The 24,982-nt window shown below is 37.2% G+C and overlaps 1 long non-coding RNA gene across 1 annotated transcript in view; it reads left to right on the plus strand.

The window, feature by feature from the left end:
- Window positions 1-448: 448 nt before the first annotated feature.
- LOC138174267 (uncharacterized) overlaps window positions 449-24,982 on the plus strand; it is a 36,702-nt gene continuing 12,168 nt past the window's right edge. Inside the window, exons 1-2 of the long non-coding RNA XR_011171656.1 lie at window positions 449-654; window positions 14,901-15,031. This is a non-coding gene — a long non-coding RNA (uncharacterized lncRNA). The remainder of the gene's footprint in view (window positions 655-14,900; window positions 15,032-24,982) is intronic.

The raw sequence follows: 24,982 nt of genomic DNA on the forward strand, positions 1-24,982 counted from the left end.
GGGGTGGTGGTAGTCATGGAGATGACTTGGAATGTGTCTAGGTGTTTAGTGTTTGCATTGCTACTGTATAATCAATATTCTACAAAATTCTTTTCACTAGTGGAAATAGGCACAACTCTAGACAAAGGTCCTTTTCTAGAACATTTAGTTTTTCTACTGCATGTATCTTCATTTATAAAATTCTTTCTCAAACAAACACTTTGAGGGTAGATTAATCAGTGTTCAAAATATGCTTTGAAGATATAAATCGCTAGCTAATCCATTTAGGTATTAATTCTTTTGTACACTCCCCACCCCCCCCCCCCCCCCCCCCCCCGCCTTTTCATGTACTGTAGAGTTCCTGTTTCATTCTGTCCTAGAGATGGTTCCACATAAAACCTAAGCAATCCCAGAGAACCTTGGAGCAGACAAACCAAAAGCAGGAAGCCCAATTAAACAGAGCCAAGGGAGCAGATATGTAAGTCCCCTGCTGTGTGTCAACACAGACTTGCTGTGGATGAGATGTTCAATTTCCCTTAAACTCCAAGGATCTCAAAGGGGCCACTTTCCCTCTTCCTTGGAACCTTGGCTTAACCAAAGCCTCTCAAAGCAGGGATTCCCACTGCTTACCAACACCTGTGACTGCTAAAGAGATGCTCACCTGAATCATTTAAGGTACAGCTGGAGGGTCTGAGGTAGTGTGTAGATCATGAACTGCTTTCTAGCTTCACTCAAAACCAGGGGCTTGGGAGAGAATTTACACCTTCTGCATGAATGGTTGGGGAAGGGATAAACAGGTTATTCCCTGAATCAGCATTTTGTTGGGAAAGGGGTCAATTTTTGCCCTACTTTTAAATCTCCATGCATCAGCACATCTGTAACTACCAAAAAAAGAAAACCCAAAACACTCTCCTGATAACATGGATTTATAAGCGTGACACCAAAGAATGTTACTGTAACTCTGTATTTGGGGGGATGTTTACTTGAAAGTTATGTTTTGAAATCTCATGGTAACAATAAATACATGAATATATGTTGTAGATATTAAGTATCAGGATTATATGGAATAAAATTTGAATAAAAGAAAATGCAAAAACAAAGGTGTTTGGTCTTAAAGACAACTTTTTCAACAATTTATATAGTCCTTTTTATTATTTGCCCTAGGTATGAGTCCTAACTTAATTTATTTTTATTTTATTTTTCATAAGCCATCTTTAAGTATTATTCCTCCCCAGCTCTGTTATCTGTGGAAGGAGATGAATTAGAAACAGCAATAAAAACTCACTGGATGCTATTTTAAACATTTTAATTATCTTGAAATAATACATTTAAGAAAAAAGGAAATGGATTATTTTTATCTCTTAAAAGGAAATGAGTCAAATAGGAGGAAAAATTCCAAAAGAAAATGCAGACTGACAAAGAAGGCTGGTACTAGAAGGTGTAGCAAATTTTTGATTTTCAAATTCCTAGGCTTTTTTTATGACCTTGATTTGTTGGGACTAGGGATGCAATTGAAGGTCAAATATTTTTAATCTATTTAGTAATGAAATAAGGGCAGCTAGGTGGATAGAGCTCCAGGTCTGCAGTCAGGAAAACTCCTCTATACAAGTTCAAATCTGACCTCAGAGACTTACTAGTTGTGTGACCCTGGGCAAGTCAGTGAACCCCATTTGCCTCAGTTTCCTTATCTGTAAAATGAGCTAGGGGAGGAAATGGAAAACCATTTTAGTTTCTTTGCCAAGAAAGCCCCAAATAAGGTCAAGAAGAGTCAAGACTGAAAAAAAATACTGAAAAACAATGAATTGAACTTCATGGGAATCATGATCTTACAGGTTCAGAACCGGAAGGGTCCTGAGCAGTCTCTCAAGACCAAGTCCCTCATTTTACAGATGGGGGAGCCCAAATAAATAAGCCTCTTGCCCAAGGTCACACAGGTAAGAAGGGAAGATACTCTTCTAAACAAGTACCCTTCTAAAGAGCTAGTTGTTCTTAGTTCTCAGGCCATACTACCAAGGTCTCTAAATAGAGATTTGTCAAAAGGAGTTGAGGCAGAGAGATGGATGAAGGGATAGTCAGTGCATGTGTGTGTGTGTGTGTGTGTGTTTGTGTGTGTGTGTGTGTGTGTGTGTGAGAGAGAGAGAGAGAGAGAGAGAAGGGGGGAGGGGGAAGGAGAGAGTGACAGAGACAGAGACAGAGAGAGGGGAGGAGAGGGAGAGAGGAGGGGGGAGAGGGAGGGAGGAGGGGGGAGAGAGGGACAAATACAGTATAAGAAGATAAGAGACCTGCTGTGTTACCTGACACATAGTAGGCACTTAACACAAGCCTTGTGAAATTATTGAATTGAATGGGGGTGGTGGTGGTGGTGTAAGGGTTGTGATGATGGTACAAGGCATATTTGGATACCTGCATAATTTTTTAAAGAATATCTGAACTTTGAAGTTGGTGCCCTTATTAAGTTCTGGGTCTATGACTTGAAGGGTATATGACTTAGCCATGGATGGGCTCTTGTAACCTTTAGATTGTGGCCAACAGCAGACTCACTGAAGGTCATGCTTGTTCCTGAATAAATATTTGGAATGAAGCTGTTGACCACGGAACATTTTGATTTTTTAAAGTTTAACTCCAAGGTTAGCCTGGAGCCTCTTAGTCTTCAAGGAAACAATTGAGTACAGAGCTGGTGATTCTTTCCTTGTTGTGTTTGATGGTGACATATACTGTAACTTTCAGCAGTCTTGAATATATATATATATATATACACACACAGATACACATGCATATACACAGGTATATATATATGTATATGTATGTACAATACACAATACACATATGCATATGCTCACATGTACACACACAGAAATATACAGGTATATGTACATATAAAATGCATATATACATATGTACACAATCTAGCTATATCTCAAATTCTTTAATAAATGACTTGCTTTTGTAAAGATTTGTTTTGAAAGGAAAATGGTGTTGGTTGTGCTGAAAGGGTATTATCTAAATTTCTGGGTACTGTACCCTTCTATTTCAGGATAAGCTTTCTTTCTATTGGGTGATCTTACCCAAAGTGACCAGTATTCAAGGACATCTATGTAGTAAATTCTAGATCTAAATCTGGAAGGGATCTTAGAAGTCATCTGGTTTGTCCATTTCCCTTTACAAATAAAGGAATTGAGATCCAGAGAAGTGAAAAGTCTTGTCAGGATCACAGAGGTGGTAACAGAATATACAGTGATGGTAGATTCATGCTTTTCTCCTAGAGCCACAAGTGGCTGGGGTTCCAGGGCATGAGAAAGAATTTTCAGCCAATGGTGATTGAATCTCCTATGGAGCAAATGTTCAGTCCAAGAACTGATTAAGAAAGACCTAGTACTCAAATTTTCTAGCAAACTGTGTATGTGTGTGTGTGTGTGTGTTTATATGTGTAGCTCTGAGTATATGTGTATTTGTATGTGTATGTGTATGACTGTGTGTATATGTAAGCAAACATATGCAAAAAGTAGAATGGGAGAGAATGACAGGATATTTTTTCAAAATTTGATAAACCCTCCACGAATAAAATGTTTGGGAATTGGTCTGTTGTAATGAAATGTTTCAATTTAATTTTGATCAGAAAACTCTTCTTATTTCAACTCAGTGTTGAAATAATTTTGTTGTCTTTCTGTAGTGTGTCCTAGAATAATGCCATATGGCACTATCATGATTAAGCAAGGTTGGCTGAGTTGTATTGAATTATTGTTATAGTAGTTAGACAAGGCCAATGGTACTCAAAAACTTTTCAATCATTCCAACTTTATCAGTACAATTTTTAGAACATGCACATCCATATACTAATAAATACATTATAAAATTGGCACACAAAATTAAAAGAGTGAGATTAAGATGTAAACATTTTGAGAATAGCATTTCCTTCACTGTAAAGTCATTTTTACTCTCATTAAAATATTATTAATAATATATTAGTGAAAGCAGTAAGACTGAATATACTGCATTTAAAAAAATCTTAGTTTAACACTGTTGTACAATAATCCAAAGATATAGTTCTAATTTTAGTTACATGATGTAATTGTTGTAATAGTGTACAAAGGATACTTAATAGATATATTGATCCAAAAGGAAAAAATGCATCTTTAGATGAGTTTGCTAAACCATAATACCCATTTTTCTATTCATTCCAACAATTATGCAAAGTTTTCATTGATATTTAGCTACTAAATTTTCATTCTCCCTTATATCAATGCATTATTTTTATATGCTAATTGGAGGGTAGTTTTTTTGTTTGTTTTTAACAAATCTTTCAAAACCAAGTGAAATTATTTATTTGGAAAAGATTTAAACATGTTAGAAGATTACATTTCCAAGTTTTTGAAGTATACAAATAGAAGTTTTTGTAGGTTAGATACTTGCATTGTTTTCATCAAACCAGAAAAGAAAGAATTAGTATCCAAAAGGAGAGGAGACCCAACATTATTAGATGCTACAGACAAGTCTGAAAGGATGGGAAATGAGAAAAGATTATCCAATCTGAAAATCAGAAGATGATTGGTAGCTTTGGGAGAGCAGTGTCAGTTGAATGAGGACTCAACTGTGAGAATTTGGGAGACTGGAGCAATGGTTTTGTCCTCCACATAACTAGGAAAGTTTGTTAAGGGGGGCAATGTGGAGAAAATATAATGTAGGGAGCTCTGTGATGCCTGTTGTGAACCCTTCATGTCTACTCATCCATTGTGACTGACTTTTTTTTCCTTTATGGAGTGGACAACTGGCAGTAATTGTGATTATAGATAAGTGGGGAACTTTCATTATGGAAGCTCCCTTTAACAATATAGAATAATAGCACCTTCTCTATAATTTATAATCTTGGAGAATTTTCTGGGGTGGGGGTTACTGAGAGGTTAAGTGGTAACACAGCTAATATATGTTGGAAGTAGGTCTTGAACACATTTCTCAGAATCTAAGCCAACCCTTTATCCATAATTAAAGGCAAATAAAGATGGAGTAGAAGGGAGACAGAATTTGACTTCTAGCTACCTGAGACTGTGCACAAACATTTGGTTTTCTTTGTGTAGACATAGTGTCAGTGCCTCCTCAGTCATTTTCCACTCCTGTTTAGAGTATTTTTTCCATTCTTATTCCTGATTGGTTGAGGGGATGAGGTCATACTTTAGACTGTTGAGTCTTTTAAGACTATAATGAATTTTTTCATGGTGTGCTTGTACCTCAAAGCTGCTAATTATCAGGAGTCATCTTTGAGAAACCTAAACCATAAAACAATATGATCCCTACTGGGAAATGGAAGTTTTAAAAGCTCAGATGCAGGGAGATTATTGCAAAAAGGAAACACTTTACTGTAATCCAATCCACAAGAAGTCAAGATTTGAAAACCACTGAAATCCATTAAATTATGATAATTGTAGTCAGCTTACTCACTATATTGAGAGGAGGCAAAAATTTAGGCAGTTGAAAGGCAGTCATCAAAGCCAACAGAATAACACCAAAATCAATGTTAATTGTATAAAAGGTTTTATACACTGAGTCTAATAGCAGCAGTTAAACAATCCAATGTTTTAAAACATACATCTGTTTGAAAAGGGAGAAATAATCCCAATATTCATTGTTGGTATTATTTCTTTTTCAGTAATGAAAAGACATTTACTCAGGCTACTTTGCTAACCAATCGAGATACTCTGTTAGAGTGACAAATAATTGTAGGACAATGAAATGATCCTGTTTTAGCTCAAAGCCATGGTCCCTCTGGTCCTAATTATGCCTTAAAGAAAAAAATAGAGTAAAATGTGGAGTAAAAATATAGAAGACATAGAATAAGTGAAGAAACAACAATGATTTATCAATTCAACTTGATTTGTTAGACTTAAGAAAGTGAAGTCAGTTGGGTGGCACAGTGGACAGAGTGCCAAGCCTGGAGTTAGGAAGACTTATTTAAGTCTTATTTAACTTAAGTCTAACCTCAGACACTTACTAGCTGTGTGACCCTTAACTCACTTAACCCTGTTTGCCTCAGTTTCCTCATATATAAAATGAACTGGAGAAGATAATAACAAACCATTCTACTCTATTTGTCAAGAGTAGCCCAAAATGGAGTCATGGAGAGTCAGACATGACTGGACAAAAAAGAAAGTGATGAAAAAAAGTTAATAATGTAGAATAAACTTACAAATTGTATCATATATGTATACAGATATATGTATATAATTATGTTTTTAAAGTAATATTTTATTTTTTCCCACAATTATCAATCAAGAAAGTTTTTATCATTAATTTTTACAAGATTTTGAGTTCCAAATTTTTCTCCCTCCCCTTTCTTTTTCTGAAAACAGTAGGCAGTTTGATATAGTTTATACATATGCTATCATGTAAAACGTATTTCAAAGTTCATCACAGTATAACTAATGTTTTTAAAAGTATTTGATTCAGTAGATAAAAATATTAAAAGTTGTCCATTACAGTGTTGCCATTGCATAGAGAAGAGGGAGGTGACACAGTGGATAGATCTTTGGATTAGGAGTTGGAAAGGCCAGAGTTCAAATCCTGCCTCAGACATTTACTAGTTGTGTGATTCTGAGAAAGTCAATATTAAAAAAAAAAACTTTGACTCTCTCATCTGTAAAATGGAAATAGTAATAGCCCCTCCTTCACAGCATTATTTTGAAGATCAAAGGGGTTAATTTTTGGAACCTTAGAGTTCTATGTAACTGCTGGCCATTTTTATTTTTATTATATGCTATCATATGACATTCTTTAACTTTCCTCCAGGAGTGCAGGACTATGGCAGAGAAAACCAGAAGTTAGAAAGTCAAGCCTGGAGAGGGATGAATATGTGTTTGGCATGGATGTCCTCTTTAAAATGGAGGTCAAGAGAGAAAGTGGCCCATCAGAGGAAAGGCCATAGGGGAGATCTCTAAGGACACAATCATACTAAGGTTATTGGGCAGTAGGATCATCTTTGTAACTAATAATTCCTATTTGTTGATGTTGAGCTATTAGTTTAAAACATTCCCCTTAAGAGAACTTGGAGATCTCCATTTTTTCCCTCCCTTTTGGGTCACTTTCCAACTTTTGTAAATGATTTTCTGACTGGGACTTTATTTGATCAAAGTGGGTTTAGGAAGGTCAAGGCCATGGGTGCCTGCCAACAGATGACTCTATAGGACTGTGGAGTGGGGAGCTCCCTCTGGATGCCACTCTCTGATTCTCCAGGGTTCAAATGAGAAGTGAAAATTTCAATCAAGCATCTGAATGGTTGCGTAATCATTCAAGTATTTATTATCAAACATCTGGAGAACTAATTGACTTTTTCACTCACTCCTCCCTCCCCATACACATGCTGGCCTTGTTCAGACAAGCTTCATTGTTTTTTCATGACTGATCGAAACCTTCGGTTCAAACAGGTGCCACTACTGAGATTTGCATACAATTGGTACAGATTTTTTTAGGGATGAAAAAATAGAGTAAGAAGTAAAAAGCAGTTGTAAGTCTTTAAAATAATTAGAGGTTTGGTTTTAAAATGGAAATACCTATTATTCATGTAAACTGCAGGGCTAAGCAGGGCATGACTTCTCCACCAAATGTCTGGTTATAGTCTTCTCACTTTGTAGAAGGACCCAGCTTGTGGCAAGTCCTGTTCCTTCCCTCCTGTGTCAGGGTCCTCTTCCACTGTGCCCTTGAGCCCACTTACCTTCTCCTTCTTTGAGACTTTTTTCCATCATTCCTCTTTATCCTTTCTCAAATTTCCATTCTCTAGAGGGTCCTTTCCTTATGAGATCAGGGGCTCAATGGTCTGGACCTGAAAGGGAAATCAGAGGCCATCTAGTGCTACTGCCTCCTTGAACAGATAAGCAAACTGAGTACCAGAGAGTGATTTGTCCAAGGTTACGCTGCTAATAAATGACAAACCTGGGATTTGAACTCATATTGTCAGGCTCTAAATTCTCATTCTTTCCATCGCACCATGTAGCCTATACGAAGTTGGTCAGATCTTCCTTACTCTCACAAAGAAAACTTCTGGTAACCTTGCTACCCTCAAATTGTAATCTCATCTCTGTCTTCCATTTTCTGAAAACCTTTCTAGAAGTATATTTTAGGTTGGTTTGATCTCCTGCCATTCACTTTTTGACCTTTCTCAATATAACTCCTACCCACACTGCCCTTCTGGGACTGACTTCTTTAAGGTCACCAATTGCCAAAAGGTGACTCCTTCTTGTCAAATCAAATGGCCTTTCCTCAGTCCTCAACACCTTTTGATCTGCCTGTACCTTTGGGCACTGTTTACCATCCTCTCTTTCCTTATTTTTCCCTCTAGTTTAAAATTCTATTTATTTATTTTAGGCCTGCATATGCCAGAATGCTCACCAGCAAACAATTCATGCTTGTAAATAACCTTGTCAGAAGTCACCTCACTTTAGGCTGCAGCATGTTTTGACTTGAGGCTAAAAAGAAGGTTGGAGCAAAGAGAAATACTCCCAACAAGTTCAGAGGTGCTTTCTCCTTCTCTTGCCAGTGTTTAAAGATATTTTCTCCTGAATTCTCACCAAATTCTGTCAGCCCAGAGCACGTATACATCCCTAGTTAGTTTGAAGTCAGTAATGTGACAGCTTGCTTGTTGTACATTAAAGATTCATTTCACTTTCATGCATAACTGCTGTACTAGAACATTGTTGTTTGTCCTTTGTTTTGAAGAGGACCATGACATCACAGAACGATGCCTTAAATCTCCTGCAAATTAAATGTAAGTGAGGCATAGTTGCACAGTCATCAGCTCATTCTCAGAATCATCAAAGGCTGGTGGCAATACAAAAGTCAAGATGACTGGCGATGGCCCAGAATGCAGTGGATGACCTTGGCATCTCTGACCGTCTGATAAAGCTCTAAGGGTTCCACAGCACCTGTTTCAGCCATCTTCATGGCCATTGGAACAAAGTGTTCTCATCTTCCCTTTCTGCCCGGAGAAGTATTCACATGCTAGGGGTAGACACCCCCCCCCCCCCAACTCACTGACAGGTATAAGGCCCTATCGGTTAATCTCAGTCTGGGTTAGGTTGTTTGCTGAGACTTTCTAAATTTTTTAGCCGAGGTGAAGCCACTGTACCTGCTACAGCTTTTGGAGCCACAGTTGAGAGCTGGGTGAGAGGTGGCCACCAAAGGTGGTGAATGGGCAGCCCCCACACCAGAAGTGCTAGTCTTCTCTCAACACCTCATACGCCCTACTACTACATGAATTGTCTTGGCTAATGCGCTGATCAACCTGAAGCCAGCCCAGTGTCCTAGTGATGATTTCCTCACAAATAGCACTACATCGCCAGGCCCATACTCACACCATGTAAAATAGGTGATTATTTCTCATTTCCCTTAGCTCCTGATGTCCTCTCAAATACTCAGATAGATCATTCGTCTTATCAGTCTGAATATTACTTCCTGATGTACAGATTGGGCTCCATTTGCACTTGATCATTTTGGGGGAGTATCACAGCTCCCCATAATTTCACCACATGCAGTCCATCCAACATGCCAGAGGCCTTCATTATTCCTAACATTACAAGGATACAAGTGTTGCATTTGGGTTGTATATCTAGCATCCCTCACCCTCACTGTGTGACCTGACCTATCTTTATTGCCTTTCTTATATTTCCCAATTAATATTTCCTATAAAAGTTCCTTATTGGTTATAAATTGTAGCCTGTTCACACTCATTATGAACCTCTCAATTGCCCTCTGTATGATTTCTATATATCCTAAAGTAACTGAAAATAAAATTATTTCAGAATGGGTTCTGATTTATTTCTATTTGTTCCTTTTTAAGTTTCATTTTTTTCCTTCAACTGAGTTACAAGTAAACATTTATTTTGAAGAAAAGTATTTTATGTTCCTCTCCATTTATCCTTTACTTCTCTGAATGCCTCTTCTCTCCTCCCTTTCATGACTCAAAAAAATCTTCAATGGCTCCCCAGTACCTAGCAAAGAAGTTCAAAATCCAAAGCCTGGAAATAATGATTCTTCGAACACTGCCAATACAACCTTTTCCAGTCTCAAGTTTGTATTTGAAGACCTATCATATAGAAAACATAGCAGTATTTTCTTTTAGCCATAATATAGCAGAACTAGAAGTGAGGAGCGCACAGTTAGATATCAGCTAAATGTAAAAATCAACCAAACAACAAATAATAAAAATAGGTAACATTTAGTTCTTTAAGTTTTGTAAAGTTCTTCATATATGTTATATCATTTAATTCTTTCAACAAAGTGTATAGGTGCTGCTATTATCTCTGTTTTGCAGTTATGAAAACTGAAGCTGATAAAAGTTAAATGACTTACCCAGGGTCACACAGATAGGAAGTATTAGAAGCAGGCTTTAAAATCAGGTCCTCTTGATTCCAAAGTAGATGCCCATCAGATAGGGAATGGCTGAACAAGGTGAACAAGCTATGACATATGAATGCCATGGTATACTATCATTCAGTAAGAAATGAAAAAAAAATAAGACAAATGGCTTGATAGAAAAAGAGAAGACCACAGATATAAAAACTGAAAGCAACAACAAAAATAGTAATTGGCATTTCTATAGAGCTTTAAGGTTGCCAGTGCCCTTTACCGATATTATCTCATCTTATCCTCACAACAACCTGAGATCTTAGGACTATTATTATTCCCACTTTACAGAGGAGAAAACTGAGGCTGGAGATCAAGTGACTTGATCAGGTTCACACAGCAGATAAGTATCTGAGGCTAGATTCAAACTTGGGTCTTCCTGACTCTAATTTCAGCCCTCCATTTACTACATCTTCTAGCTGCTTCTAAAAACAAAGTTAAAACAAAAAAAAAAAACCTCATAAATCTTTCTGAGGCTTAGAGTTACCCAAAGAGCAATGGGTTACCTTAGAAGGTAGTGAGTTTCTCATTAGTGGAAGTCTTTATTTGAATTGCCATTTTTCTGGGTCACCATTGTGTCAAATTCAAATAGGCAATAATCCTTGTGGCTGTGTACTGATTTAGAAAATGATGAAATTAACACTATCTATGTTGTATCATATTTTAATTTATTTTCCCCAGAATTTCCCCAATGCATTTTGCCCTCAGAAATACTTCTGAGTTGGACACCTCTGGTAGGATGATATTGAGGGGACATATCTGCCTAGGGGAAGATCATGTAAGATGATCTCTGAGCCCACCCTCCAAAATCAAAATTCAGAGTTTCTGTGATTCTTCTCTCAGACTATTTAGTACATGAATGCTTTTATTCATGCCATATGCTACGACTGAAATAAATACACTTTTAAATTTGTCTGCTGCAGGATTTTTTCCCTTCAAGACCCAGTTCAGCTGCTACCTTCTGGAAGGTGTACTGCCTCCCCATACCTTTCCTTCCTCCCCTCAAAACACTTGGCTTCTAGTTCTCCTCCATAGTTCATTTTATATCACATGACACTCAGATACAACAGAACGTGGAAATTTCATTCTGACATATATACATACATATATGTACATAAAATTGTAATTGTTCTGTTTCTATCTTGACTTCCCTATCAGATTACAGGGTTCTTTCAGCCAGGAATCATATTTTATTCATGTTTATATCTCTAGCATTCAGCACACAGTTGGTATTTAACACTTCTTCAATCCATTTAACCTGTCATCCTATCTTGTTTGGGCAGTTTTCATAGCATCACAAGACCCTTGAAATAAAGCCAGAAGATACCTCAGACTCCATCTAGTCCAGAGCTCCTTAACCTGGATTCCATGAACTTATTTTATTTCTAATATTTTGATAACTATATTTCATTATCATTAGTTTTCATTGTAATTCTATAACATTTTATTACGTAGACATGTACACATAAATAGGAAGACAGAGAGAAAGACAGATAGAAAGATAGAGAGAGATAATACTGAGAAGAGGTCATGAAATTCAACAGATTGCCAAATAGGTCCATATTCCAAACACCACTCATTTTACACATGAGGAAACCAAAGTCCCAAGAAAGATAACTTGGCCAAAATCACAAAGGCTGTAACATTTCATCAGGATTTCAATCCCAGCTCCCCTGACTTTCCAAAGCATCCAGTCTTCAAGGCTAAAGAACAGGAAAAGTTCGAATCCATGCCCTCACTTTAAATTTTTCATCTTTCAGCAAGAAGATTTCATGACTGCAAAAAATAAAAAAATAAAAATAAATGTGCCAGCCAAATGCTTAGGGAAGCACTTTGTAATATAGAAACTGGGTCTGTTTTAGACATCATATGAGTGAGACCACTGAGTCATCTCCTCTAGAATCCCAGTGAGAAGAGGAAAAAAGAGGTCATCATTGTTTGCGCCCCTGCAGAGCTGGCATTTATGACAGAGAGCAATTCAATTAAATATCCTTAATCTTGTGGTAGGATTGCTGATAAAATACATTTTCTATGGCATTATTAGGTTTACAAACTATCATAAGAAGTTATTTAATTTCTGAAGAATTGATTGGGTAGAAAAAGAAATTATTTCCTTTGAACAAATCCTTATTAAGTGCCCAAGAAGTGAAAGGTACTGGGTATACAGAGATAGGGCTAATCCAGACCCTGCCCTCAAGGAGCTTACAGTTTAAAAGTGGGAGAAGTTGTGCATAACATAAAGGAGAAAACAGAAACTGAAAAGGAAAGTTCCGGGCAAAGTGCATAGGAGAAACTCCGATGAGGGATTTGAAGAGGAAAGTCTGACCTGTGCTGGTGAAATCAGTGACAAGGCACTAAAGTAGGACTGCTTGAGGAGAGCCTGACAAAAGGGTGGGGCTTAATTTTTGGAGTGGTGGAGGAGTCTTCAAACCAGTGAAAAAGAAAAGGAGACCAGAGCAGTACCATGATCTTAAGTAAGGATAGTTAAGTCATTACTTAAAGGAGTGGGAAGAGTCAGGCATATGTAATCAAGAGACCTTGCTTTGTATCCCCGAGATGGGAATATAGGAACATGTTAGGCTCTAAATTTAGGCCTCAGTTTCCTCATCTGTACAATGGGAATAATAGAAACTACATTACCCCTCTCATAGGGTTATTATGGAGAGATGTCCTTTGTGATCTTTACAGACTAATAGAATGCTAAATTGTTCTGCTCAGTGTGTGTATGATCATAAAACAAACTGTGATGTGGTAAGTGAAAAGAACATTGCATTTGAAGCTAAAGGGCCTTGGTTTGAATAATGCCTGCCACTTCCTGTTTGTTTGACCTTGGGAAAATCAATCCAACCACATTGATTCCCTGCCCCATGTCCCAAGGGTGAAGCATGTGTAAGGATAAAGAAAAGCAAGAGGGGACTCCAGAGCAGAGCTCTGAAGGAAACCAGGGATTCCAGAATGTGGAACTGAAGAAGTATTCCAGGTATGGGCTACAGCCTGGACAAAGACCCAGAGGTGGGAGATGGAGGTGGGGGTGTAATTTATCCTCTCTGAGCCTCAGTCTCTTTATCTTTAACAGGAAACTGAAGTTGATGATCTCTAAGGTTCCTTCAAAGGCAAATGCTACATTTCTCTTTAGAATATAAACAAGCTTGTCAAAGGCTATAATGAACACCATAGCTGGGTAACAATCAATATCGTGCACTGTTTATTGTTATTTAATACATGATAATTAGCACTCTATAGAAGTCATTACAAATGGACCCAATAGATCTTAGCTGCTCTATTTATCCTGAGAATTGGGGGCAAAGTGTATGAATTCTAAGTAATTGTTGCAGAAAACTGCTTAGAGAAAATTTTACCATCTGGATTTGATCATATTCGCCAATGTTGTTGTTGTTCAGTCATATCCAACTCTCCGTGACCCCATTTGGGGTTTTCTTGGCAAAGATACTGGAATGGTTTGACATTTCTTTCTCCAGCTCCTTTTACAGATGAGGAACCAGAGTCAAATAGTGCTAAGTGACTTCCCCAGGGCACACAACTGCCACATTTGAACTCAGCGCTTCCTGACTCCAAGGCTGGTGCTCTATCCACTGTACCATCTAGATGCCCAATAAAGATACTACACCATTAAAAACATTTAACTTGGAGCAGCTAGATGACTCAGTGAATAAAACACTGGTTTTGGAGTCAGGAGGACCTGAGTTCAAATCTGACCTCAGACATTTATGCTTAGCAGCCATGTGATGTCAGGCAAATCACTGAACCCCAATTGCTCTGCCTTCCCCTTCCAAAAAGCAAAAAAAAAAATCAACATTTCTAGATTAGAAATAAATGATGCATTAATGATGCATTTCATGTAACATTCCATAACTTCCTGGGTCATGGTAATTCATGGCCAAGTTGCCCACAGAATGCCATGACTTCCCAAATGCCATAGCCATCACCAACATCTGACTTTAAAAAGAGTGCAAGGGCAGGTCAGTGGTAATAATGAAGGACACTATGAGGTGAAAGAGCTTACTGTAATAGAACAAAAACTGTATTCCTGGCAAATCACACAGCTTAGATGCAGAACTGGGAGGCAGAAGGACAGAAGACCAAAGAGAAAGTGAAAAGTATAAAGAACAGACACATTGCCCTGAGGCATAAGCAAATGAAAAATCTGGCTGAAGGAGGAATAAAACCTGTTAAAAAATCGAAGCCACCGGCTGTGAATGATGATGTTGCATTCATTATGAGTGTAACTTCTGCTAAAAATTTACGAGATTTAAGTGCAAGTGCTTGCCTCCTCCACAAGCACTTGTCACCCTATTTCTGTCACCCACATTTCTGAAGAGTCAACAGAGAATATTAAACATCATGGCATATTTATTCAATTAGCATGAATAACTTAACAGAAACATGCACTATCTTTATTTTTATTAGAATTAATTCAACTGGGAAAATGGGATCATTAAAAAACTTCATTTAATGAAAAAGAGTGGGCATGCCTTAATTCTGTCCTTTTTTTTTCCATTTGTATTCTTCTGCAGAGATTGACCTCTACTGACCTATTTCCCTTGGTTCTCGTGTCCTGGAACTAATAGTGGGCTGGAAAATGCAGAAGACATGGAGAGGAGAAAAATCAAGAAGAATAGTAGCTGAATAATTCCTACAAAGGAAGGTTTGAAGACCTGGAATTGTTTTGTCTAAAAAATCCAAGTATTACAGGTTATGATCATTTGTAATTGCATAGCAGATGGTTTTTTGCTCTTCTACATATACAGTGAATCATAATAAGAGGAAATGTGCAAAAAATGCTGCATGGAGGCTGCTATTCCCAACAGCAAAGACTCTTAAATGTGAAAATGAATTAAGACATGATGAAAGATTCATATCAGTCTTAGAAATTGATTGCAACCTTTGGGAAATATTGACATGGTAGAAAAATGCATTCGTAATGATAGAAATTTAGAACTAGAGGGAGAATTTAGAGATCATCTTATAAAAAAAACTTATCAATTTAGAGCTGGAAGGGAACATGGAAGTTATCTCATCTGACCCATATAGTCAGTTGCAGAATAGAGATCTGAACATAGGATGTCTGGGGCTTTTTCTGTTGTACTATACAACTTTTCTCCTTTTAGTCTGGGTTATTGGCTGAAAGAAAAGAATAACATGGGAAAAGGAAATAATAGAATTATTGAAAACTTCTAATCCATTTGATTGCTGCTTTCAAGTTCCTATTATAGAAAGTTACCTGTCTTTGAAGACTCAAGGTAAGGTGAGACTACAACATGACTCTGCAGCACAGCATCATGCAGAGTTTTTATTTTTTAATTTCATAATTTTTTTAAAATTAAATATAATTAATATTTAATTAATTTTAATTTAATTTTTAAATATGTATTTTTTATTTTTTAATCTATTGAGAGTAAAAAAAATCACCTTCCTTAAATAACTCTATATTGAAAGTAGTTATCAAGACATTCACTGGTCTTCTCTCTACCAAAATAAATAATCCCGACGCATCTATTTTCTCATAGGTTATATTTTCCAACTACTTTATATCTTTTGTATTTAGAACCAGGGAGAAACTTCCATGTTTTGTTCTACTGTTCTCCAGGTCTTCTAAAGTCAATGGTGTATATATACGTGTATATATACACACATAATACATATATGCACACACATGTATATATGTATATACATACATATACACATATATACATATACACACAGTGTACATTGAGAAACAAACAAAAAATTACAAAAGAGATACCTGAAAGTTATGGGGTTCAATCAGATTCACGCACTGTTTCTGAATAATTGATTACCAGTGCTCAGCATTTTATCCTTTGGGCAAGACATTGATCTCAATTACTTATCATTGGAAAGAGAGATAATCAGAGTTTTAGTGTCTGTTCACTGATATTTTTGTAATCTTGGGAAGAATAAAGATAGCTATTAGTAGTTAGCATTTAATAACTTTAAGGTTTGAAAAGGGCTTTATTTATTATATCTTATTTCATCCTTATAACATCACTATGAAGTGGGTACTATTATTATCCCCATTTTACCAATGGAGAAACCAAGTCTGAGAGAGATCAAGTAACTTGCCTAGGGGTCATACAATGTCTTAGGTAGGATTCAAACTCAGATTTTCCTTACTGTCAAGTCCAGCATTCAATTAATTGTGAAATTCCAGTGTTTAGCATAGTTCCTGGAACATAGGTACTTAAAAATGTTTATTGATTTATTATGACTTTATTGTTATAGGGAATTCACAGGTGAAGGAATAACTTCTATTAATGTACGTCAGAAGCTTCTCTGAAACTTATAATCTTAGAGAGTTAGCTAGAGCACAGAGAGGGGTAAGTGACTCACCCAAATCACACAGCCATTATGTTTCAAATGCAGGACTTGACCTCAGGACATTGTGGATCTAAGAATTGTTCTCTATCTACTATACCATGCTGCCTTTTAGGAAAACAAAGTCAATGAAGGTGGTAAAAAGGCAACTGAGAGAGTCAGTGAAGCTTGCTGGGGTGGGGGAGAAGGATTGGAATATTCTGAGAAAGGTAAAATATTAAGGAGTAACTCATTACAGAAAATTGAGTAGGTGCTTAGGAATTATTTTACCTAGAGACAGCAAGGCAATGGAACGAAATTTGTCCTACCCATAGTTTCTTCAGTTTAGTATTCCTACTCTACCCTCAGGCCTCTTGCTTCCTAAAATCACAGTAAAATAAAATAAGCTTAGAATCTTGATTCAACATTTTTGATGTCCACATTTTGATACTTCTTTTTTCAATTGCACATCACTCCTTTATTATGTTTTTGTTGTTCAGTCATTTCCACTGTGTCTAATTACTGGTGATTCTATTTGGGGGTTTCTTGGCAAAGATATTGAAGTAGTTTTTCATTTCCTTCTCCATCTCATTTTATAGATGAGGAAACTGAGGCAAACAGGGTTAAATGACTTGTCGAGAGTCACATAGCTAGTAAGAACCTGAGGTTAGATTTGAATTTGGGAAGAGGAGTCTTCCTGACTCCAAATCTGGTAATCTATCCCCTCTGCCATCTAGCTAACTCCTATACACACATATATTGGTAATTTAACTTCAGGAGAGTATTATTGTAAGCATGCTATGTCAAGGAGGTAGAAGGAAGAGAAAGGTCAGAACTTTGACACAGTGATACTTCAAAACTTATTAAAATAACAGAATGTGTGATTTGGAAGGGACGTCATCTTGTCCAACCATACACCCAAAGAATCCCCGCTCTAACCTGTCCAGCAGGCACTCCTCCACATGGTCACATTCTCTAAGAGGTCAGAGGAACACGCAACAACAGAGACCAAGCTGAGGTAGTGAGGGGATAAACTGAATCACCAATATGCAAATTCAGAGGAACCACGGCTTAGTTTTCCTCAATGGAGCTTATATCGGACATGTATTGAATTTAGCGGAAAAATGTCAATAATATTATAATGAACAAAAACAGCCACAAAGTCAGGATATGGAGTACCCATGCTTGAGTAATATTTGGGAAGGTACAAAGAAGGAGGAATGCTTTTGTATAACATGACTGAGAAGAGGGATTGATAGAGTTGCATGAGCATAGGGGAAGTAGACCTTGGACAATATACCCACAAGCAAACTTATTCCTTGTGGGCAAAGGGATTATGTGATCTCTTATTGAATGAAAGTCAGTCCATGAGGTTAGTGTCCTATTCCACTTTAAGCAGTAGGACTAAATGCAAGAAAATTAGCAATATAATATAGGTCCATACCATTGCTCTCCAGCATGAAAGACTAAGAATAATATGCATTTTTGTGAGGAACTGTGGTCATGATGGACAGCAGAATGCTTTTCTCTACCTGCTATGGAGAAAGAGGCATGAAACACTACCAAGTCTGGGGAACTCATGGCCTGTGGCCTTGATGCCACAGGTTCCCCACCCATTAGGGCCTAAACAGATGACATGACAAGAGAGGCACAGGTTGTAAAGAATGTTCTTTCCTGGACCACCAGAAATATCTCATGTGGTAGGAATATGACTCCTAACTTGTGAATGTGACCAACCAGTTGTTCCCCTTCCTAGCCATAAATTGGACAAAGGGGAGGAACCCTAGAAAGTACACAGTGTCATAACTAGCACAGGGAACCTGGGTTCATGCTAAGGGTACCACCATTTAGAGGGACCAGCTTTCCTCTCTAGGGACTTGTTTCTTCTGCCATCCTTTGTGATTCTCCTCTGCTCATTCATGCCACTGTGTGGTACAACCACCAGTGAGCTACTCCTTCTTGCTTACATCACCATGGCTTTCCTCTTTCAAGATCAGCTTTTCCCATACACCCTTGCTTTCTCTTTTCTCTTTCTCTTATTTCAGCTGTTTTTGCCCCAGCTGATGCGTACCTAGTTATGGTTCTGCATTCCTTAATGAAATAAGGAAAACTCATCTAATTATTTTTATTGTTCTCTATCTCTTCATATCCTTTCTAGAATGTGCTCTGGAAAGATTGATTGTATTAAAGAATGGGTGACTATTTCAGCTTGCCCGTACATTATTGTATATTTCTATCTTTGATGGATGGCAGTGGAATAATTTCAGGTGCTTATGACATAATGCCTAGAGACTAACATCATTTCCTAGGTGAATTGATTGCTTCAATCAGAAATTATGGCTCGCGCTAGGATTGCAAAGTATTCTGGTTGGGGTGTGAAGTTATTTTGATTGTTCTCACATTTAAATGTGAGCAACTTCTGTTTTAAATATTGCAAATCTGTAACTCATCATCAGACTGTAGGCCAGAGAAACAAGAAAGGATATTTATATCATGTCTGAATTCAAAGTGCTTGAATTATCAGTGGATCACCAGGTTAGCCACCATCTTCCAAAACATAAAATGCATTCCTGACGGCCATCTATTATTCATTGCATCCATATGCATTCAGTACGTTCATATATCCAATGGAGATTTACACACTGAAAAGCATAGACTGGGGCCAATATATTTGGATGCCATACATTTAATCGATGTAAATGATGGATCTATGTAAAGCTTATGACAGTTTGGTGTCATGTTTATGTCTGTGGGAGTAGGTCAGTTCCCTATAGAAAACGTCTTGGTTTTCCAGTCTTTTTCTTTTAGAAGGTATTTTGCTGGCTGAGATGAAGCCAATTGCAATGCTTGCAATTTTTTCATTAGTGCTATTGTTCCTAATTTTTTATTGAACTGTTTTCTAGTCCAAGAATAACATAAAGTTGAAGATGTCCAAATATGGAGTCATGGAATGTTAATGCTAGAAGGAACCTTCTCCATCATTTAAACACAAAGGTCTGATTTGACAGAGGAGGCAACTGAAACTCAGGAGGAGATCCTTGGGAGAGAGATGGTTCAATAGAAATAACATAACATATAGAATCTGAGGTCTGAGTTCGAATTCTTATTCTACCACTTATTAACTGTGTGAGTAAGGATAATTCACTTAACCTTTGTTACCCTCAGTTTCCTTTTTTCCTAAACAAAGAGGGTGGAGAAGGTGACCTTTAAGATCGCTTTAAGTTTGCCATTGGTTCCCCTGTGATCTATATTCAAGCATGTAGTAAACCTGGTTTGAGGACCCAGATCTCCTGACTCCCAGGCCTATGGGTAATTCTACTCCATTATACTGATTTAAACTCAAATGCTGGCAGCATGTGCTTCTCATTTCATGTGCCTAAAATATAATATTGCTAATGTTCCGGACTCAATCTTCCTAAGGTTAATTCAAATATTCAAGGATTCTCTCTCTTTTGTTCTGCACCACAATCACTACACAAAGGAAGGAGAAGAGATAACTAGTTATGTCACAACATAATAAAAAAAATGTAGTTTCATTTAAGGCAAATCAATTCTCTGTACCATAGTTATGTGGGTGGAGATATGAACACATTGTATGTGGGTGTGTCACTCAATGAATCAACTCACATCCTTGCTTGTTAAATTTTGGTCACACAGATAGCTTAGAGATATCCTTTCACCCCATTACTGCCTATTTAATACTGATAAGACTTTCGGTTTGCTCATTGAGGATTCTAAGGCACGTTAGACAGAATTCTGAACTTCCCCTCCCCCTGCAAATGTCAGAAATCAAAATGTTCACCTAGGGCATCTTGAATACCTTTGGGGATTGGTGGCAAGCATTATCTCCTCCATGTGATTTTGGAGAGGTGAGAAGAAATGCCCTTTAAGTGTTAAGATAATTGATCCTGTCTAGATAAATGCAATTGTCAAAAAATGTATGTGCATGTGTTTAGAGAGCACCAAACTCACTGGTAACTTTATTAGCACAATAGCTGAAAACTAGAATTTATCAGCTGCATGTGACCTTGTGTGGTAGGGAGGATGGGCAACACTGAACAGTGGCTGTGCAGTTGCTGGCTGAGCTGATGAGGCTGCTCTTAAAATGGTTGTGACTTGGCAAAATAGCCAAGCTAAAAATCTACACTGTTTCTTGAGCTTCAAGATTTACAGAAACTGGAAACATCCATTGCTTTCCAAAGCATCTCTCCTCCAACATGCATTCCAAGGAATTAGGGATCTCTAGACGTCTTGGGGGAGGGGAGTGGTCAGTATTTTAAGGCTTTAGCTTTTTTTAATGGATGACATTTATAAGATACTTTAAGGTTTTTTTTTGTAACTCTTAAATATATATTATTCCATTTAGTCCTCTCAACTATTATTATTATTTGCATATTAGAGATAGGAAAACTGAGACTCAGAGAGATTCTTTATACCCTAGACTCTAAGACCTAGGTTAATACCGGTTATATGTCTACTCAAATATATTTCAAAAGCATTAATTGGTCAACTTATTGCTCTTTCAAAATTCATTTTCATATATTAAAATGTCTTCCTATAGATATAAGTGTTTAAAGTACATGTTATTGTGACTCAAAAAAAGGAAAATGTACTGTCAAAGACCAATGTTTTCTTTTAAAGAACAAATAAGTTAAGGAGCTCACTGGGTGTTAGTGGGGATGTTTATATCCCAAAATGACAGTAATATAACAACTGAGGAAATCAACAAAAGTATAAAAAGATATGAATAGGTTATGATGGGATCAGGTTCTTACTTTTCTCCAATTCCCACTACTTTCCTCCTAATTTATTTGCTCTGTAGTCTAGGATGGAAGCCGTTAGGCTTACTGGGGAATTCATGTATTGGGTTTTTGGCTAGACTTACACCAAAAAGCTCAAAGTTTGCCATGAAGCTACAGAAGGCTCTACTTACTGAAATAGAAAATGAAATTAGGGTCACAGTATGGTAACGAAATTGTCTTTGACTGAGCAGACCCATCAGTCGTTTCCAACATAACAATTACTCTCATGGCTAGAGAACCATTACTACAGTCCCATGGCCCCAGCAATATATCACACACTGTTCTCTCTCTGAGACTCCTTTATAGTATGACGTATGAGGAATGATAGTCAGCTAGGTGGAGCCATAATGCATAGAGGACCAAGCCTAAAGTCTGGAAGATTTATCTTCCCAAGTTCAAATATGACCTCAGATACTTATAGTTGTGTGACCCCATTGCCTCAATTTCCTCATTTGTAAAATGAACTGGAGAAGGAAATACAAACCACTCCAGTATTTTTGCCAAGAAAACCCCGAATGGGATCACAAGCAATCAGACACAACTGAAATGACTCAAAACAACATGGACCACAAGTATTCAGTCACTCTAAGTTGGGTGGATTATTTGCAGTATCATGTTTTTGTTTTTACTCTGATCTCTAATTCCTTTGGCATCCATCAATATATCACATTGAAGGAGACAAAAAGCTCAGGGAGAAAGACCACCTTGATATGGAAGGATGTACTAGAAAACTTTGTTTGAACAGCTACTGGGGCTATGCCAGGTTTCTTTGCCCTATTGAAACTAATGCACACAGAGCAAGGTTGGTGCAGGAGGAATCACCAACAAGACAAGTAGCCAGAGAGTTTGTAATGGGTCCTGTCCTTTGACTTCTTGTTTCAAAAGTGAATGAGGTTTGAGAAGGTCATTGAGCCAAAGGCAGATCATTCCCTATCCCTCATGTCTGTTATCCTCATCAGAAATATTACATAGGCAGGCAAATAGGGAAAAGTTAGTGATACTACTAATAGATACTGTCAAATGTACATTCAAAGTCTCATATAAATTAATTTGATATCTTTTAGGATGGTAGAGAGTGAATGAATGAAAAAATGAATGAATGAAAATGCACTTATTAAGTGCTGCTGTGTTCTGAGTTCTGTTCTACATGTTGGGGATACTCATGGAAAAATAGAACCATAGGTAAAGCAGGTAACTAAAGCTTCTCCTCCTTGGGGATCCTTTAGCAGTGTAAGAATACCTGAGCATACAAGTTGGTGAGGAAAGATAAAGTCAGAAGCTAATAGAAGGTACACATCTTTTCCAAAATCACCAGCTGTACTCGAGGAGAGCTTCTCCTTGGCCCACTTGTCTTCTTCTCCCTACATCCCCTACTGACTTCAAGGGGTTCCAGGATCTCTGCCCAATGAGACATCTCTGTCTCTCCCACCATAGAGCAGTATCCCATCAAGTTGCCCTAAATGGAACCTTGTATTCTAGAGTCTCTCCCTTGTACTCTCTGCTTAACTGATGCATTGTTAAATTGAGGACATGATCCATGATCCATATTGTTTTCCCTGGAAGTGTTTTGTTGCCCTAATCCTTGGTGTCAAAATCACTAGTCATGGCTCTGAGGTGTCATAAAAACTAGAGTTAAATAGACATGGCTTCTTTTTTTTCTGATGTGTTCTTGTGATGAGGAAACTAGTTAGTGCATCAAACTCTCCACATTATCTGACACTTTTCCCACGCTTAGATTTGCTGATTGTCAGTGTTCCATGTCTCTGTTTCACTGGTTCCTCTTGTTAGTCTATATTCCTGTACCACTTTTTAAAATAAGATAAGACTATTTAAAACAGTTAGGCATATTTATTCATAGTACTATCTTGTATTCCATTTAGAGTTTTGTGTTTGGGATGTTATAAAATGTTAAGATCTTGTATAGCTAAAGATGTGCCAGGTTTTATAGGTCACCTCAACATTGGTTATAGCTAATCTTGCTGTTGCTATGCAAAAAAATCTATAATAAGAAAATTCCATCTGCTTTTATAATAGCTCTAGAGAACACACACATACACACACACAGTACTGGTACAAAGCTAAAGTGAAGTAGAAATTCAAATGTAATTTCCCCTCTGAAAACTGGAACTTTTTGAAGCATGCTTTTGGACATTGTAATGAATACTTGATCCCGTATCACAGATTTTATGGAAGTTTGCATGATTGAAAATTTAATTATTTTCTCTGTATGTGACAAAAATATTCAGCAGGAATATCAGAAACACCTTTCTCTCAATAACAGAGGGAAAGGTCATGATTATTATTTTTTTCACAGCAGATTTTTCAGTTGATCAGATGAGGCAATAGGCCTAGTGTACTTTGCAAACCTTAAGGTCTTTTCAAAAGATCTGAAGTGGCTGTATTGTTTGAAATATTTGTCCAGTGACTAAAAGTCTTGGTGGCATTTGGGGGATGGAGCATGGTTTATTATTACCCCCTATTTCTGAGGGAATCAACCAGACATAGAAGTAAGGGTTCCTTTTTTGTTAGGATTCATCAATATGAATCCAATTTGGGAATATAATTCCCTTTCTATGTTTTGATAATAGTTTCAATGAACTGTAATTCACCAGGAGGAAAAAAATAAATCTTTTATTGGTATGTTTTACTTTTACAATATAATCATATTTGGATATACTGTTCCTATCCTCCCCTCAATTCTCGAAATCAAATTTTCTCTTGTAACAAAGAAAAATAGAGTTACATGAAAGCAATAGATAGAGAATTCAAGTTTCACAATGAACTGAACATTCTGTCTCTGGATCCTCTTGCCTCTTTCCTGAGAGGGGTCAGGGATATTTTACAATTTATTCTCCAGAGTGGGGCAGCTAGTTGATGTAATAGATAGAGCTCTGCACCTGGAGTCAGGAATACCTGAATTTCTAATCCTTCCTTACACACTTGCTAGCTTTGTGACCCTGTTCAGGTCATTTAACCCTGTTTGTTTGCCTCAGTTTCCTCATCTGTAAAATGAGCTGGGGAAGAAAATGGCAAACCACTCAAGTATCTCTGCCAAGAAAACCCCAAATGAGGTCATGACGAATTGAGCACAACTTAAAAGAATGATTGAACAGTAATTCTCCAGAAACTATTACTAGTTTAAAAGTTGCTTCTTTTTAGTAATCTTTTCATTTACATGATTGTAAATGTTTATGTGTCTGTCATTCTGGTGACATTCATTTACTCTTCATCAGTTCATATAAATTTCCTCATGTTGGTCTGAACTCCCCATTTTTGTTCTTGGTTAATGCATAATGGAATTTCCATTGCATCTATATCACATAGTTGTTCAACAATTGCCTAATTGATGGGACCCTACTTTGGTGTCAAGAGGCCCTGGTTGAAAAGCTTGCATCTGATACGTAACTAGTTGTGTGATCCTAGATAAGTCATTTGATTTCTATCAACCTCAGTTTTCACATCTGCAAAATGGACATAATAAT

This window comes from Petaurus breviceps, unplaced genomic scaffold (assembly GCF_028583685.1).
Source record: "Petaurus breviceps papuanus isolate PSGF00001 unplaced genomic scaffold, PetGlider_PUasm1.0 688, whole genome shotgun sequence".
Lineage (NCBI taxonomy): Eukaryota > Metazoa > Chordata > Mammalia > Diprotodontia > Petauridae > Petaurus > Petaurus breviceps.